General features: G+C 41.2%; 1 protein-coding gene across 3 annotated transcripts in view; it reads left to right on the top strand.

The window, feature by feature from the left end:
• The window catches only part of TSPAN9 (tetraspanin 9), a 200,750-nt gene that overhangs the window by 17,750 nt on the left and 165,729 nt on the right, over window positions 1-17,271 (top strand). The window lies entirely within an intron of this gene.

The following is a 17,271-nucleotide window of genomic DNA, read 5'->3' as shown; positions in this document are numbered from 1 at the left end:
TGCTTTAGTCTTCATTCTGCTTGTTTGGTTTGTTTTTTTGTTGGTTTTTTTTTTTTGGGGGGGGTTGGTTGGTTGGTTTGGATTTTGTTTTGTTTTTGTTTGTTTGTTTATTTTTGCTTTAAAGCTGCCCACAGCGCATCTTTTATTTGTTGGTATGATGTACTATGCAATGAAGACTTAAGCCGGCAAAGAGCTTGTGCCAAGGAACGTAATTTTTAAATGTTTCCTGCTTTTGTATTTTCATGCGAGTGCTTCCTTTGATAACAGCACAGAACAATACATAGACTCAACTCTATGTTTTGTTTTGTTTTTTTTTAACAATTGTTACTTGTTCAGGAACAGTGGTTTACAGTTGGCTAGTACCAGTCATCTACAACTGGTGGATGAGGGTGCAGTTGAGGGAATCCAGCCAAGCTCAGACAAATTCCTGTTTGTTAAAGCATTCAGAGCAACCCAATTTGAAAGGTAGTAAAGGAGGCTGATGAACCTCAGATGAATGAGAAGATAGTAGCAGTAGGTGGAAAGAAATAAAGTCTTGGCATGGAAATTTTCTATTTTAAGGGTGGGTGTGTGAAGAGAGAGAAAAAGACTGATCTTCAACATTTTTATAGGTTAAAATACTGAAACTGTTTAGTGATTTTTTTTTTGTCCAATTTTTTTTTCCCTGCACTCAATTTACAGAAAGCTGCAGCTATATTTGTGTAACTTTGTTTCAAAATAACATCTGGTAATTCACCTTATGCATTTTTATTTGCATTGTCATAATTCCATGGATACCCACTCAAAAAAAACATATGAAGTAAGTACTTAAAGTTGAAAATATACAGTATTATTATACACGCTGTCCTATCTTTTAATTTGTTAGTCTTCCAAGATTCTTAAAAGAAAGCTTTTGATTGCTTTCTGACATGTACAAGAAGGGGAGGTTCACTGAAACCTGAAGATGGGAAAAATAATGAAAGAAAATTGTGTACTACTTTTCGTATAGCTTATTATCATTATAGACTGTAGAAGCCATCATCAAGGTTGATGGTGGGGCTGTGAGTTTAGTGCATTTACAACAGTTTAGGGGTACAGTTAGGTAATGAATACCTAAATATAATACTCAAGAAATCCTACTTGGAGAGGGATATTAAATGTTTGGTTACAGCTCTCAAGTCTATTCTCCACCTATTAAGTTAAATTAGGGATTTTCAAGTGGTAACAATTTCTCTCTTCACTGACTGCTGTGAGATTCTTGTCCCTTCCTGTGAGAGTATAGCACTTGGCGTTTCAAGACTGCACATGGTCTCTTATTTTAAGTGAAGCACCGGCAGACTCTCCATCATGGTGTGTCTACTGACCAAGTGACACAGATGACAAGGTGCTCACAAATGTCCTGTCAAGGGACCGGTGAGACTTCTGGTACTGTAAGAACATGGCACATAAGCGTGTCACCGTGTGATGGGAAGGTTGTTGCATGAGATTGGCTGCGTGTTTATTATTCAGCAAAAACGGAGGCATTTTCCTCCCATTTCAGTAACTTCTTTTATGCAATGGGAGTGCATTATGGGAGCGTCAGGAAAAAGAGAGAAAGGAAACAGGCTGCAGGCCCCTGGGGAATTAGTCTGCCCACAGCTGTGAGATAGTCAACAAAGATTACGGGAAATGGGCTTTGGGGGAGAGGTTATAAAAATGGATGGATGCCAGACTAGATGCTGTACTCATTCAGAGATTCCCAAAGGATGGTTCATGTGCTGGTTGTGGTACCTGAGCATGCCCATGCAGCAGAATTATCATGCAGAGAATGTGCATAAAGCATTGTCATGAAGGTATGTAGCTGAGCAAAGTGATTTTGAAACTTCTGTACTTGATGAGCTCTGGTCTCCTCTACTGTAGAGCCTTTGACATTCCTATGAAATATTTATAAACATCGTTCTTGTTCTTAAAACTGTATTTATCTTTTGACCTCCTAAATATTTAACTGTGCTTCAGAGATCCAGAGTGCTTACTGTGATGTAATGCTTACTGCTGATACTGATGTGAACAACATGTAATTTTTTGACAGTTTTCACAAAACTGCTGAACAAAAGTAGCTGTGTAATGCGGGTGACTGTATGTGGAACTGCGAGTCATGGGAGCAACTCGAAGCCAAGTATTACATCAGACTCTGCATACCAGGCAGCAGTTTGGTTTGGCCCTGCTGGGTTATTGCTGCTCTCAGAGTTTGTGACAGCAAGTCTGCTCATGACTGGCAAGTTTTAATCTAGATTAATGACATTAAATAGGGGTCACACCATTGACTGTTGTGGTCAGATACTTGATACTATTCTACAACTGGCAGGCTTCATGCTTATGATGGCTCTTACGGAGCAGATATGGTAAGGATAATAGCACTATAGAGGTGATACACAAGCCAAGGGTGACAATCTGTGTCATGGAAATTTTCCTAAGATGCTTCCAGCCTGATGAAAGGCTTGTGTCTGTATGACCTTATGCATCTTGGTACCCATATCAGTATGTCTGCACTGAAAGAAGCGTACGGAGGGAGTGGGGACACTGATTTAAATTGTCCTGAAACAAATACTGCTAAGTAAGCGCATAACCTGTGGGTGGCCAGCGCAAACATTCCTCAATGCTACGAATAAGCCAGCACTCCTTGAATGCAGAACAGGAAACAGTGGTGTAGGCATATGCCAGATATCAATGCCATTTCAAATACCATTTTAAAAGTATTTATAAATGCAGTTGCTTCAGAGTGGTGAGCACCCAAAATTAAATAAATATTGATGTTTGTGATGTTACTATCAGAAAGGGTATTGAATCTATTATACCACTGGCTCCCTTGTTGTTAGGGTTCTAAGGTGAGATCACTTGCAGAATTACTCAGGTTCGAAGGGACCTCCAGGGATCATTTAGCGCAGCATCTGCTCAAAGCAAGATCAGTGCTGACTTCAGGCTAGGTTGCTCAGACTTTGTCCAGGTGGGTTGTGAAAATCTACATGGATTTAGATTTCACAACCTCCTGGACATCTGTTCCAGTACTTCATAGCAGTGATATTTTTTAATGTTCTGTGGCAACTTCAGTTTGTTTTCTCTTGTTCTTCTGCTGTATACCTTGGTAAACAGCCTGGGTCTGCACTCTTGGTAACCTTCTCTTAGGAACTGAAAGGCTGCTATTACGTTCCCCCAAAACCTTCGCAGGCTAAACAAGCCCAGTTTCCTTAGCCTTTCCTCACAGATCCAGTGCTCTAGCTCCCTGACCATCTTGGTGGCCTTTGACTGGACTCACTCAAGTTTATCAGAACCTTTCTTGTACTGGAAGGCCTAAACCCAGATTCAGTAGAGTGTTGAGTAAAGGAGAATAATCACTTCCATTATCTACTGTGTATGCTCCTGGGGATACAGTTCAGTAAGCTTTTAGCCTTCATTGCTGTCACAGCATAGTTCTGACTCCTGTTTAGCCTAATGTCCACCAGGATCTGCAAATAATTTTCAGCAGAACTCCTTTCCTCTGGCCTGTCTAGGTCCCTCAAAATAGGTAGCCCTGTCCTGGAGCATATTGTCTGTGTCTGCTAGTTTGCTGTCACCTGCAAACTTCATGAGAGGGTACTGTGTCACCTTCTCCAGGTCATTGATAAAGATCTTAAACAGGACAGGCTGCAAGACAGACCCATGGGGTACTGTACTTGTTACTGGCTGCCTACTTAGAGTATGACCCTTCAACCACTATTCTTTGAGTCCAACCTTCCAACCAGTTTTTTACCTATCTGGTTGTCCACCCATCCAGACTGTGATATTGTAACTTGGATAACAAGAGTACTGTGAGAGATGGTTAAAAGACTTGCTGAGGTAAATGACATCCAGTGCTCCCCCATTGTCTACAAATCCAGTTGGTTTATCGTATAAGGCAATCAAGTTGGTCAGGTATGATTTATCACTGGTAAATTTGTGTTGACTCTTCCCACTCACCAAGACCATCGGCGCATGCCCAGAAATGCGTTTCAAGAATACCTGCATCACCAGTACACGCTGTGGGCTGACTGTCTGGAAGGCAGGACCTTGAGGTCCTGGTTGACAGCAAGCTGACCATGAGCCAGCGATGCACCCTCGTGGTAAAGTCAGGCAACAACATTCAGGACTGCGTTAGAAAGAGCATTTCCAGCAGGTTGAGGAAGGTGGTCCTTCGTCTCTGCTCAGCACTGGTAAGCCAGTGTTAAGCCAGGTGGTAAGCCACCGTCTGGAGTACGGTGCCCGGTTGTGGGCTTCTCAGGAAAAGAAAGGTATGGATGTATTGGAGCTAGTCCAGCAAAAGTCCACAAAAATTACTAAGGGACTGGAGCATCTTTCATATGAGGAGAGACTGTGAGAGCTGTGACTGTTCAGCCTGAAGAAGAGAAAGCTCAATGGGGAGAAAGCTTACCGATGTGTATAAATACCTGATGGGGGGAAAATGAAGAAGAGGGAGACAGACTCTTTTCAGTACTGCCCACTGACAGGACAAGAGGCAATGGACACAAAACATGACATTCCATGTGAACACAAGAACAAAGAAAATTTTTTTCACTGTGAGCATGGTCAAACACTAGAATGGGTTGCCCAGAGAGGTTGCAAAGTCTCCATCTTGGGAGATACTCAAAACCCAACTAGACACAATCCTGGGCAACCTGTTGTAGCTGACCCTGCTTGAGCAGGGAGCTGGACTAGTTGATCTCAAGAGCCTCCTTCCAACCTCAATGATTCTGTGATTTTCCCAGGTACCAAAGTGAGGTTCACCAGCCTGTAGTTGCCTGGATTGTCCTTTTTCCCATTTTGAGGACAGGTTTGCCTTTCTCCAATTGCAGGAGACCTACCATAACCTCTACAAACTTTCAAACATGATATTGAGTAGTCACATTGACTGATTCTTTTCAGTACCCTAAAATGCATCCTACCTGGTCTCGAGGACTTCTATGTGTTGAGATTTTTTTAAGAGATACCCTGACTCTGTTCTCTTCTGCTACTGATAGTCCTTATCCTCTTTGAACCCTCTCTCTGGACACAGAGGCCTGAGACCTTCCTCATGAAGGCAGAGGCAAGGAAGACATAAAGAACCTCAGCCTTATTTGTATCTGCTGACAGTATATCATCTGGCCCCCAGCAGGCCCATGTTTTCCTCTTTTACTCTTTCACTGTTAATGTAGCTTTTCTTGTTGCCCTTGATGTTGCTTGCCAGTTTCAAATTTAGGTGGGCTTTGGCTTTCCTGGCAACACTACCTGCTAGGTAGGGTTTCTGTATTCCTGCTCTTTAACTTGCCCTCATTTCTATTTTTGGTGAATGTCCTGTTTGTGTTAGAGCTCAGACCTATGTTCCTTGTTTAGCCAAGCCAGTCTCCTCTGTGTATGCTTATTTTCCTGAGTAGTAGAACAAACTGTTCTTGTGCTTTGAGGAGGTTGCCATCAGAGACCTGCCAGCCTCTCCTTCTCTGGTTTAAGAGCTAGAAGGTCACTCATTCCAAACCAGGCTACTGATTTTCCTGATAACTGCAGGCCTGGACTACATGTAATGTAGGTTTTAGTGATTAGTGACGTGACAGGCCTTCTGTGAGGCTGTAGTAAATACAACTCCTGATCTTGCAAAGCCAGTAGTACATATGTAATATCAGACATTGCGTTCAGAAAATCCTTGGTTATTGCTGCACTTGGGTCACAACAACCCCGTGCAGCATTACAAGCTTGGGGAAGAGTGGCTGGAGAGCTGCCTGGCAGAAAACGACCTGGGGGTGTTGGTTGACTGCTGGCTGAGTATGAGCCTGCAGTGTGCCCAGGTGGCCAAGAGCACCTGGGCTGTATCAGGAACAGTGTGGCCAGCAGGACTAGGGAAGTGATCGTTCCCCTGTACTCGGCACTGGTGAGGCCCTGCCTTGAGTACTGTGTCCAGTTTTGGGACCTTCACCACAAGAAAGACATTGAGGTGCTGGAGTGGGTCCAGAGAAGGGCCACGAAGCTGGTGAGGGTTCTGGAGAATAAGTCTTCTAAGGAGCGGCTGAGGGAGCTGGAGTTGTTCAGCCTGGAGAAAAGGAGGCTGAGGGGAGACCTTATTGCTCTCTACAGCTACCTGAAAGGAGGCTGTAGTGAGGTGAGGGTCGGTCTCTTCTCCTAAGTAACAAGCGATAGGACAAGAGGAAATGGCCTCAAGTTATGCTAGGGGAGGTTTAGACTGGATATTATGAAAAATTTCTTTACTGAAAGGGTCATTAAGCATTGGAACAGGCTGCCCAGGGAGGTGGTTGAAGCACCATCCCTGGTGGTATTTAAAAGACGGGTAGACAAAGTGCTTAGAGATACAGTTTAGCGATGGTTTTTGTCAGTGTTAGGTTGATGGTTGGACTAGGTGACCTGAAAGGTCCTTTCCAACCTAGGCAATTCTATGATTCTATGAAGTAGTATACCTATGCTATCACATGGAGGTAGATTATCTGAGTCCCGAAAGTGGAGTAGATGTGTTGATACAGTGTTACAGCTGAGCTAATCATCCTTATCTCTCAACAGGATTAATTAGGTCAGGAGCAGCACTGTCCTCATGCAATTACACTGTCACTGGTTCTGCAGTAAACTTGGTCAGCACTAGTTTAGAGTAAAAGCTGTATATTTCATACAACAAACCCAACCATGAATAACGGATTTATGGATTTCCACTGAACTATGTGCTTTCTAGCTTTGGACTGGGCCCTGACTCCTTCACTAGTAGCAATCCAGATGTAGTGGTAATTTTTTTTTTTCCTAGTCATTAAATCCTTCATCTGTATTTTGCTTTTTTGGGCCATTAGATAGCTTATCTGGAGAGCTTATCTGTTAGAACATTTATCTTTCCTCTATCAGTACCTAATATTCTTAGGAAAGTCTCACTTTCTGGCATATTAACTTTATTTTGTTATTAGTGCTCAGTATTTCATTTAATTTGCTGGTAAAGGACTTTATGCCTTCAGAGGAGGTTTCCCTCTGAGCTTCCCTTATTTTGCATGCTAGTTAAACTCAAGTTAAAATTCATATGTGGGGCCTGAGGAGGAAAAGAGGAATTTTTCAGCTATGCTTATATATAAACAACTTATTTTAAATAAAGTGAGTTATAAAAGCCAGTATTCTCCTTTAGTTTTAATGTTTGCTTATCTTACAGCTTGGGCTGTGGAAATCAACGATTGATTCTTTTCTCTTTTAAAATTCTAAACATTTCCTTCTTTAGCATCAAGAAGGACTTTTCCTTGGGCACTGTTTTCAGTTTGCATAGAAATATAGGGCTGAAGTTGAATAAAAAACCTCCCATAATTTCATGTATCCAGCTGCTGTGGGGCAGAATTGCCCCTTACAAAGGTGTTCGAAAACCTTCATTATAAAGAGAAGAGTAGCCGACTGCTCTCCTAAAAATCAACTTTTTAATTTTTAGCTTTACAGTGTTTAACAAGAAACCATAATAATAAATTTCTTAACTCAAGTGTCTTTTCAGTCTTCCTCTTGGCTAGCCTTTGCATTAACTTTAACACTAGAGGGCGATTGAAACACTTCAGTTCTTTCAGAAAAACAACTGGGGAATTGCTTTCATTTTTTCTGAAGAAAAATAATAATAATAAAAAACCAACACAAAAACCCTGGAGAGCAGAAGAACGGCTTTCATTTTTCATTACCAAAAGAAATGAGTTTTGTTAACCACCTCTTATACAATGTTAATTTTTAGCACTTAATTTGCTTTGTTTCTTCCAGTCCTTTTAAAAACTAAAAATCTAGCTTCTCACTTTCTATCTTTCTTTGTGCATTTATACCTCTGTTGTGCAGTTAGGCTGATCAGCAGTGAAGGAGGGAGAATAGTTTCACATTTTAGTAGCTATGAAGACGTGCTGCTTCTCCTTCCTGTATGATTAGCTGGCTGTTTTGAACCACCTTGTTTTGAAACAGACACAGATGCCAGAGATGGGAATGTATTCAAAATCTCTACTGTTAATTTTTCTCGAGAGAGGAAAAGTTTATTTCATAGCACTTAGAATTAATTTTGTATTTTTTGTTAGTATGTAATTTTAAATTAAATGCCCAAACACTCAAGTTGATCTTTTCGTGTTCTATGCTTTGCTTCAAAGTCATCTTTTTTACCCTAGCGGAGCTTCAAAATAGCAACTCCTGTCCTTCCAGATGTTATTCTACCCTCTCAGCAATCAGAAAACATAATCCAATATGAAGACTTAAGAAAGGAAAGGTCAAACCAGTAAAAACTGATTCTTTTCAGAGCTCACATGAAAATTGCCACAGGAGTTCTTCTTGGCTTAAACCTACAATTGGAAACGTTACACTTTTTATTAAGAAAGTGTGGTGAAATACATAGTGAAGCACAGTACTTTTTGTAAATTGCTTCAAGGGTGTATCGTCAGAGGTGTGATATTTATCTGTTCTGGCTGTAAAATAAGAATCTATTCTGTCCTGTGATTTGGTTTCTTATGTATCTTTTGGGGCTTTAGTTCCCCTCTTCCTGTTTTGAATCCATTACGCTTGCTGCAAGTGTTGAACAATGTTTTTCAGCAGCCGAGTGATCAAATGTTTGTTTGCACTTGAACTTTGAATGGTGTTTGGAACAGTAACAAAGTAGTATCAGTAAACCTTTAAGAAAGAAACTCTGTCTCTTGTGGTTTGTGAAAGAGATCAATCTGATTTTTCCTTGACTTGGTGTCAGATGATTTGTTTCCTTCTCTACAAATTATGTGATCTGAAAAGTAACCCGTGCCACTTCTAGGGACATATTGCACCCTAGCAATTTTACAGTGACAGTAAGGACATAGTGTTTTCTCTTTCAAGCTAAGCTTCTGGAATTGTGTATTTATAAGAAAATCCTGTCTATTTTTATGAAAAGCTTTTCTCTAGCTTTCAGAGCTGGAGAGAAGAATTAAAATACCTTAGCTATAGGCACAAGCAATAAGAGAAAAAAAATGTATAATTTATTATTTTGGAGAAAACAGAAAAAAAAAACCCAACTGGTTTCAGGCAGCGGACTGCGTGGTTTGGCTTGTGACGCTGACACTGATGCAAAACTATGAATTGCAGTTTTCCTGGGTTTGAGGAGAGAAAGGCCTGAGATGAACTCACTGAGAGTGGAAGGGCTTTATCTCTTTTTGTTGTGATATCCTGAAAGTGCTGCAGTTTTTTTGCGCCTTTGCTTGATTTCTCCCATCATTTATGTTGCAGAGAGTATCTGTTATCTCTGACACTTCCTTGGCAGTTTTGGACATAACAGGCAATCTCACCAGCCTATGTTGGTTGGTGGGACAGATTTTGGAAATGGTTGATGCTTGCTTAATTTCTTCATATGGGGTTCTGCAAAGTGGGAGGCTGCTTGACTTTTGGCAGTGCCATAGTACTACTTTAATAAGAGCTGGTTTTCCATAGAAATGACTCTAAAAAATATGCAGCAGTAGAGCACTTTTCTTTCTCTTATTGGTTCTGGGTCAAAAGAAGGAACCAATTAAAATGAGCAAAACTGTAGCATTTTCATTTTGTTCCTAACTGCCAGCCTGGCAAATTGAGGGATTGTAGTAGGCTTTATTTATAACGAATAGAAGAGAAGTTGCTGAGGGACAAATTTTTTTCCTGTCATACTTAATTGTTCAGTTGTGATTATGCCCTGAACTGTCATTATGCAATTTCATTGTTTGTAGACGTGTAGAAATTAAACCAGCTGTAAATTATTTTAATGACTTACAGTCAAGGGTAAACTTCGGCTCCCTTTCTCTGAACTGCCTTGCCTTCATAGGACAAAAAGGAGCGATAACCCTTCATTGGCTATTTTTATCATTATATTTAATAGATGAAACTGCAGCTGTATGTAGGGAATAAAGCTGGTGGAAACACACTGCTATTCTGATGACATTTTACAGCAGATTGCATTTGAGCTTGACTGCTTAATAGGCCATCCGTCTTTGGATGTGGATCTTGTAAAAGAAATCGCTTTGTAGTAGGCACTTTCTATATTTTAATATTAAGACGTCATATTTAAAGGTCCTAGTAGATAAATAAGCTTTGCTTCGGTATCTTCCCTTTGCTGCTTCTTAAAATATGAACGATTGGGAGACTAGCCTCTTTTAGTAGCTTGCTTCATTTTTTGCCTGGTTATGCAATGTCCTGGCAGCAGTTACTTTCTGCTCTCAGGACAAAAGTTTTACAGAAGTTTTAAGATTTTGATAGTCCATTACAGCTTCGTTTAGTGTTTAAGAATTTAAAGGAAACAATCCTTTTCCAAAAAATTTAAAGCTTTCATGTTTTTGCCGTAGAAAATTGTGCTACCATTCATTACCATTTACCTCTTGGCTTTTATTTTGATCTTGTTGAAGCTTTGCTTACCAGCACACCACTGTGCCACGTGGCGTAAAGGAGGGTAGACTGGGGCAGTCAGAAGGAGTTAAAGAAATCAAGCTGGTGAAAAAGTCCTGTGGTAGGCCATGATTCTTGTTCTCTTCCCCCTCGAATCTCTTCTCTGTGCAGTGCGAGGAAAATGTTGGATATCTTCCTGTACTCCGCTGCAGCCTGTGTGGGTGGGATGGGGACAGTGGAGCAATAGCCGTTTTTCCTCTGTTGTGCAGTGGCGTGGTTGTGTACGAGGAAGTGATAGGAGTGAAATATGGGAACTTTCCTTCATAATCCCACTCTCTCTGGAAGATCGGGAGTTGAGAAACACTCGCCCAGTGGAAGAGTTTTGCAGAAGGAACTAGCTGCTGCTTGTTTGCCCCTGGGCTTCTTTCAGTATAAAATGAATTGGACTGCTGTCTGTTACAGCAGCACTGCATTGGTTTGGCTGGTGAGCCAAATAGCTTAAATTCCTCTTGTAAACGAGTTAAGTCTGTGAGGAACTAATATAATGGTCTCTTCCTCCCTAAGGGTGTCAAGCTCCTGAGAACAAACACGGAAGCATTAGCAATAACAAAAGCCTCCTCTGTCTTGCTCCAGTTTCTCGTAGTTTTCTGATAAAGAAGCATCTGGTACAGCCTTTAGCTGTCCTGATACAGGCAATAAATCCTGATACATTGCTGAGTGGCATAGTATTACAGTTCATTTTTATAGAAGATTTTTCATGGAGAAGGGAGCAGCGCACAATAGGTTTATTTGTTGCACGATAAGGTCATTCTCTAAGAATGAGGCAAAACTACAAGCATTTTATTTTCGATCAGCATTGACTTGTGATTAGTTACAGCTTCCCACAGCCAACCCTGTCATAGTAATTTTTATTCTGGGTCATATACAGTGGTTGTAAACCATATTAAAAACAAACAAACAAACACACACACAAAAAAAAAATCCCCAAAGAAATGTGTTTGCAAGAAGACTTCTTTTTGACATGAGTCATACAGTGCATCAGCTTCTCACAGGTGAACTCTGTTACGGTTGGTTAGTGTATTTCCCATACGTAGCAATGTGGGAAATGAGTAGTAGCAATGCTGGTATCTAAACCACTCGGATATTACCTGCTTCTTGGTGACGTAGGATGCTATGGATCAGCACATCTGCGCTGCATGCCTCTATTCCTAAAGTAATCCTATAGCTTCCTTCTGTATGAAGCTAAATCTGCTTGTAATGTATCTATTCAGTTGCTTAAAATCTGACCCGCGTATCTTGTTAGTTGTAGGAAATACCTTAGACTTTAAGAAATACCTGGGATATTTTTTTAACTGCAGGTTATAAAAGTAAAGGGGAACAGTGATAAATATTTTGAATGAGAATAAAATAATTCCATTTTTTAATAATGAAAATTGTTTTCAGTGGTTTCTAAAAAGATGATATTAGAAGCTTTGGGTGTAGAAGCATTTGAAGATACTTCAAGAGGTAGCTCATTGCATTTTGATAATACACTTAAATTACATGTTTTTAGAGGAACAGAACAGGATTGGCAGTGGCACGTCTGTTTTAACTGCATATGTAAACTATATTTTATGTTGAAAGGGGCCATCGTTTTCTCACTTATAAACCAAGGGATATGTAGACAATGATGTGATTATGGGTCTGCGTAGTGTGTGATTTATGTGTTAATGATTCCTTTAGTGATTTCATGAATTTCTGGTGGTTGTATTTGTTCAAAATGGATTTGAGCACCCTTAACTGGAAGTAGCTAAAGCAAAATTGGCATATCTACCCAAAACATTTTTGCACTTTGGCTGGGCAGTGACTGGCTTGAGAGCAGCCCTGAAGAAAAGGACTTGGGGGTGCTGGTAGACGAGAGGCTCAACATGAGCTGTCTGTGTGCACTAGCAGCCCAGAAAGCCAATTGTATCCTGGGCTGCATCAGGAGAAGCCAGTGGCCAGCAGGTCGAGGGAGGTGATTCTCCCCCTCTACTCCACTCTCGTGAGACCCCACCCGGAGTACTGCGTCCAATTCTGGAGCCCCTACTACAAGAGAGATATGGACATGCTGGAACGTGTCCAGAGAAGGGCCACGAGGATGATCAGAGGGCTGGAGCACCTCTCCTATGAGGACAGACTGAGAGAGTTGGGGTTGTTCAGTCTGGAGAAAAGAAGGCTCCGAGGAGACCTTCTAGTGGCCTACCAGTATCTTAAGGGGGCCTACAAGAAAGCTGGTGAGGGACTTTTTAGGACGTCGGGTAATGGTAAGACTAGAAGGAATGGATTAAAACTAGAGATGGGTTGATTCAGACTGGACGTTAGGAAGAAGTTCTTCACCATGAGGGTGGTGAGGCACTGGAACAGGTTGCCCACAGAAGCTGTGGATGCCCCATCCCTGGAAGTTTCTAAGGCCAAGCTGGATGGGGCTCTGAGCAACCTGATCTAGTGGGAGGTGTCCCTGCCCATGGCAGGGGGGTTGGAACTAGATGATCTCTAAGGTCCCTTCCAACCCTAACAATTCTATGATTCTATGATTCAAAAGACTAGATTGACAAGGGAAAGTTAGAAATTAGCAGGAGTGCTGGTTTTGGTTGAAATGGGCAGGTATTGCCTTCTTCCATTCAGTATGCTGTGTAGCTGGAGGGAAGGAGAACAGGACCATAAAAGAGTTGCAAAGGAGAAGACGTGGATAGTTTTCTGTCAAGCTAGTTGTGGGGTTTTTTTAAGCTACCAGACTTCTAAAAACTCAATTATTTATCGAGATTCGAATTTGGATAATTTGCTGCAGTAATTCACGAACAAGAACAAGAACCTTTGCAGAATATGGTAGTGTGGTAGTTGCTACCTTACTTCTGTCAATACAGTATTAATGGCAATTACCTTTAGTAATATAAAAGAAATAGTAACTAAAGTTATCCCGTGAAGAACCAGGTGCGTTTGAAGACCAGTGATCTGCAGCTGATAGCGCTAAGCTCCATCAGATATCTGGGGAAAGCAGGATGGCTGGGTACACGTTTAACCCTTTTAACAGTGGCATGAAAAGGCCTCACTTTTGCTGGAAAGGTGCAGGTTTTGCTTACTGAATCTACCGATTGCCAGCTTTCATGCTCAGTGCTGCATTTGGTTTTTTTTTTTTGGTTTCATGTAGAGTAGTTCTGCACTGACAGGGCACCAGCTTTCTTATTAACAAATTGTAAATTATTAAATAAGCATCTTCCCAATACTGTCATATCTGGGTCAGGGAAAAGAAGTGGCTGAGCGCCAGCAAGATTTTCTGTGGATGGCCCAGATCGTATTACAGATGTTACATGTCACTCATAGTACTTTCTTTGGATTTTGTTCACAATAGATTGCAATTTTGCCATTCTTCATTATTTGCTTCCTTGAATGTTTGAAGTTCACAGGGTAGATAAAGCAACTCCAAAACAGGTAAGTAACACTGAAGGTTGTGTGGATGATAAAAGAAGCTGGAGGGTGCTAATTATTCGACTGTATAAGGCAGCCTGAGAGAAAATCCAAAATCAGAACTTCTCATAAGTTCTGCTAGATGGGATACTGTGTGCAAAATGTATTGAACTTCTCTGAAGATAAAGGATTAGAAAGAAAGGAATCTTTTTGTGCTGGAAGAACTTGAGGATTCTACAGGTAAATAGAAAAAACAGGAGATACGTGCAGACTGGAAAAGTATTTAATTTAGTGGAACGTCTGTGAGTTACTTCAGTGTAACTGCTCCAACCAAGCGAATCATGTTTCAGAAACTGGTGTTCAAGGAGTGGGAGCTTTCACATTTGGGACTAGTAGCCATTCAGTATCATGTAAAACAAATTGGAAAACTAAGAGTTGGGGAAAAAAAAAAAGCAGCGTTATGCTGTAAATGCACTGCGGATGTGCAGTAGCAGCTGTACGGGAGCTCAGTATTGCAGCTCATTTATTATACTGTAATTCTTTCCTTTGTGTATCAGCAAGCTTCCTGTTGGAGTTGCAGTTTAAATAAGTTCTTTAAGGTACAGTGGCAAGTTGAATTTTGCTGATGTGATGACACAGTATAAAATTTCAATCTGTCGCAATTTAAGAGTGGGACTGAGGCACACTACGTGTCTATCCTGGAAAAACTGAAGTGTAGACAGGTGACCCCAAGCCTTCATTGGGGTGGCAGTACTTGCTAAAGTAGTGCTTCATGGTCAGTGCTGTACTCTGCCCGTTCAGTCAGGAGTGCTTATTAGAGCTCAAGCCTTGCTTTCAGCTTCTTGCATTTCCTTGTTTCTGTAAGCATTGTTAAAGGGTATTGTGGGCAAAGGCTGTGGCTTGAAGACTGTTGGGATGTGGGAGGCTGGGCCTGCTCTGCAGAATACAGCTCTGAGTGGGGATCCTTGGGGTCAGAACAGAGACTTACTACCTGTAGCTGTTCAGATGATGGGACGTGATGTGTCTTGGTGAAGTCATAGGTGCTTTGATGTGTGTCAGCTACAGTCCACATCTCAGTCCTGTGTGTCAGCTACAGTCCAGCATCTCAATCCTGTGTTAAAATGCACAGAGCTTCAGAAGATACCTTTGCACAAACAGTGTAAGACTGTCCTCATTAAAAAAAAATAATTTTTTTTTTTTTTACACCGAGGGGTCCAAGATATGCTTCGTAAATGAATTTTCTGTTGAACTGAAACCAGAACTGAACTCAAGGTCAGTGGTGGTAACCTAAAGGGTACCTAAGTGGAGAAAGTCCGTAGTGAAAATAGCCTCCAGCAATCAGCTGGGGATACTGTTGAGCTCTTGATTTAAACTGTAGTGTTTCTCTTCCTTTCGTAAATCCTGCCTTCTGGCCAAAGGGCTCATTTCCATAATTGCTATGTGTCTGGTTCTCCAGCATAGAGTGTACATGTGTATTGCTGTTTTCATTGGCTCAAAACTTCCAACTGTTTGTCAGCAGCAAAGATGCTGTATCAGCTTCTTGCTCATTACGGCTGGAGCAGGGAACTGCCAAAACATTCTTCAAAGAAAGAAAAAAAGGCAATGCAAATGTAGTGGTCAAACAGCTGAGAGGGAAAAAGTGCTTATACTTTTCATTTTTTCCCCTCGTTTTCTCCTCTTCTTTCCTCACTGTTCTCTGTAGACCAACTGAGCTTTAATTCCTAGACAGCAGAAGGATGGAAGCCTAGCTAGTATGTAGAACTGAAGATCCCCAAAGTGTGTTGTAAATAGGGTGTTTATTGCCGTTCCCCTTCTGGATGTGGGATCCGAAAGCATTGGTAGCACTAAGTGACCTGATGTAGCTACCTATGAAGTCCCTGTTGCAACTGAGAGGAGAAGCTGAAAATCTCTTGCAGCCAATATGCTGTGGTTTCTTACTTGAACTGTTAAACCACACGCCTTCATTTGAAGGTGTAACTTCTAATTATAAGCTTATTCACTATTCACCCAGCTACTGCTTGTCTTCCTGATTTTTTTTATAGTCTTGTTTTTAATGGTAAAATATGTGCAAGACCTAGGCTATTGCAGCTTCTACCAAGAACTTTGCTAACATGTAAGTGCTAAGCAGCACCTCCTTGATTTGAAAAATGAGGCAGCAAGGAATTATTGTTTAGGAGTATGTCTTTTTACTGAACATATTGCAGTATGTTTATTTGTCTGCTGTGGAATGTCATCCCGTATTCTGTAATTCAGAGTCACTAGGATCAGAGGGATGTGGCACAGGCTGGGTTGCATTTTATCTGTTGGCTACACCTCTGTAAGACTACAGACTAATGCTCCATCTCCATTTGAGGTAGGAGGGCAGTGATGTTGTCCCAGAGCGGGGTCGTTTACCTGGTGTGCAGACACCAATATACACACAGAGTAGAGGTATTATCTATTTATTTATATTAGTGTAGTTCTTACTTAGTGAGAGATTCTACCTTCTAAGATATATTTTCCCTTTTTAAAAGTACATTGTGCCTTCTTAAAGTACATCGGTGGGACTGAGATCAAGTGTTGCAGCAGTCCTCATACTTATTCCAGTTCCCAGAAATGACAAAAGGCAATATGCCATCTGATACGTTTTATGCACAGTGGTCCCAATCACCAAGGGCCTGGCTTATTGCCAGTGAGGACCTGAGTAGGGCAGAGTTTCAGAATGTGCTTGTGGTGGTCATGAATGTCAAGTTTCTGATGCATTTCTGAAATGAGATGTAGTAACAGCTGCGCATTCCTATCCCGCTGCAGAGCAGGAGGGGAATTCATGTTCTGATTCACATTTATTTGCTAGAGTGAGCTTCTGATTCCCTTCCAGGTGGTGGTCAACTGGCTCTCACTTGGGTGTCTTGAAAGTGCCTGTTACATCAGAAAACTCCAGGAACTGGGAGTGAAGGAAGAGGGAGAAGAATGGTCAGCAGATTTCAAAGAGCATGTTACTAAGAGCCTGGGGTGATAATGAGTGTGTCGGCTGCATAAGGCCATAAAAAGATACAATCATGGGAGTGAGGGAATTCTGTTCCTGGTTCTTTAAACCACTTGGTGATGTTGATTGGTTTTATCAGCCTCTACTTCAGTATTCCGATCTGCTAGATGGGATACTGCTTGTAAGATGTATTGAATTTGACAAAATGAAATTCACTCTGATGCAGCCAGTTACCAGGGATTGTATTTTTCTACTATAACTTTCTGTAGCCAGTGTGCAGAAGAGGGTGTCCACACGAAACAAAGGAGTAAAAGATAGTAACTTCAGCTTTTTCTGCTTTTGTTTCATATAATGCATCATCACCACTACTTGCTTAACAGCTTTTGGACAAGCTTTTGTCTCAAATAAGATGCTGACATTCTTGCAAGGATTACTCTGTTTTATTTCCCCTGCCTCTAAAACTTGTAATAACCTGCTGATTCAGAAAGGACTCTGGCTCCCTTTACCTTGTGTTCTTTCACTGCTGTATTGTTTCCTTTCCTCAGGTCCTCAGCCCAGTCTAATTACTGTCAGTG

This window comes from Larus michahellis, chromosome 1 (genome assembly GCF_964199755.1).
Source record: "Larus michahellis chromosome 1, bLarMic1.1, whole genome shotgun sequence".
Classification (NCBI taxonomy): domain Eukaryota; kingdom Metazoa; phylum Chordata; class Aves; order Charadriiformes; family Laridae; genus Larus; species Larus michahellis.
The sequence above is the reverse complement of the archived record's forward strand: the minus strand, read 5'-3'. Positions and strand labels throughout refer to the sequence as shown.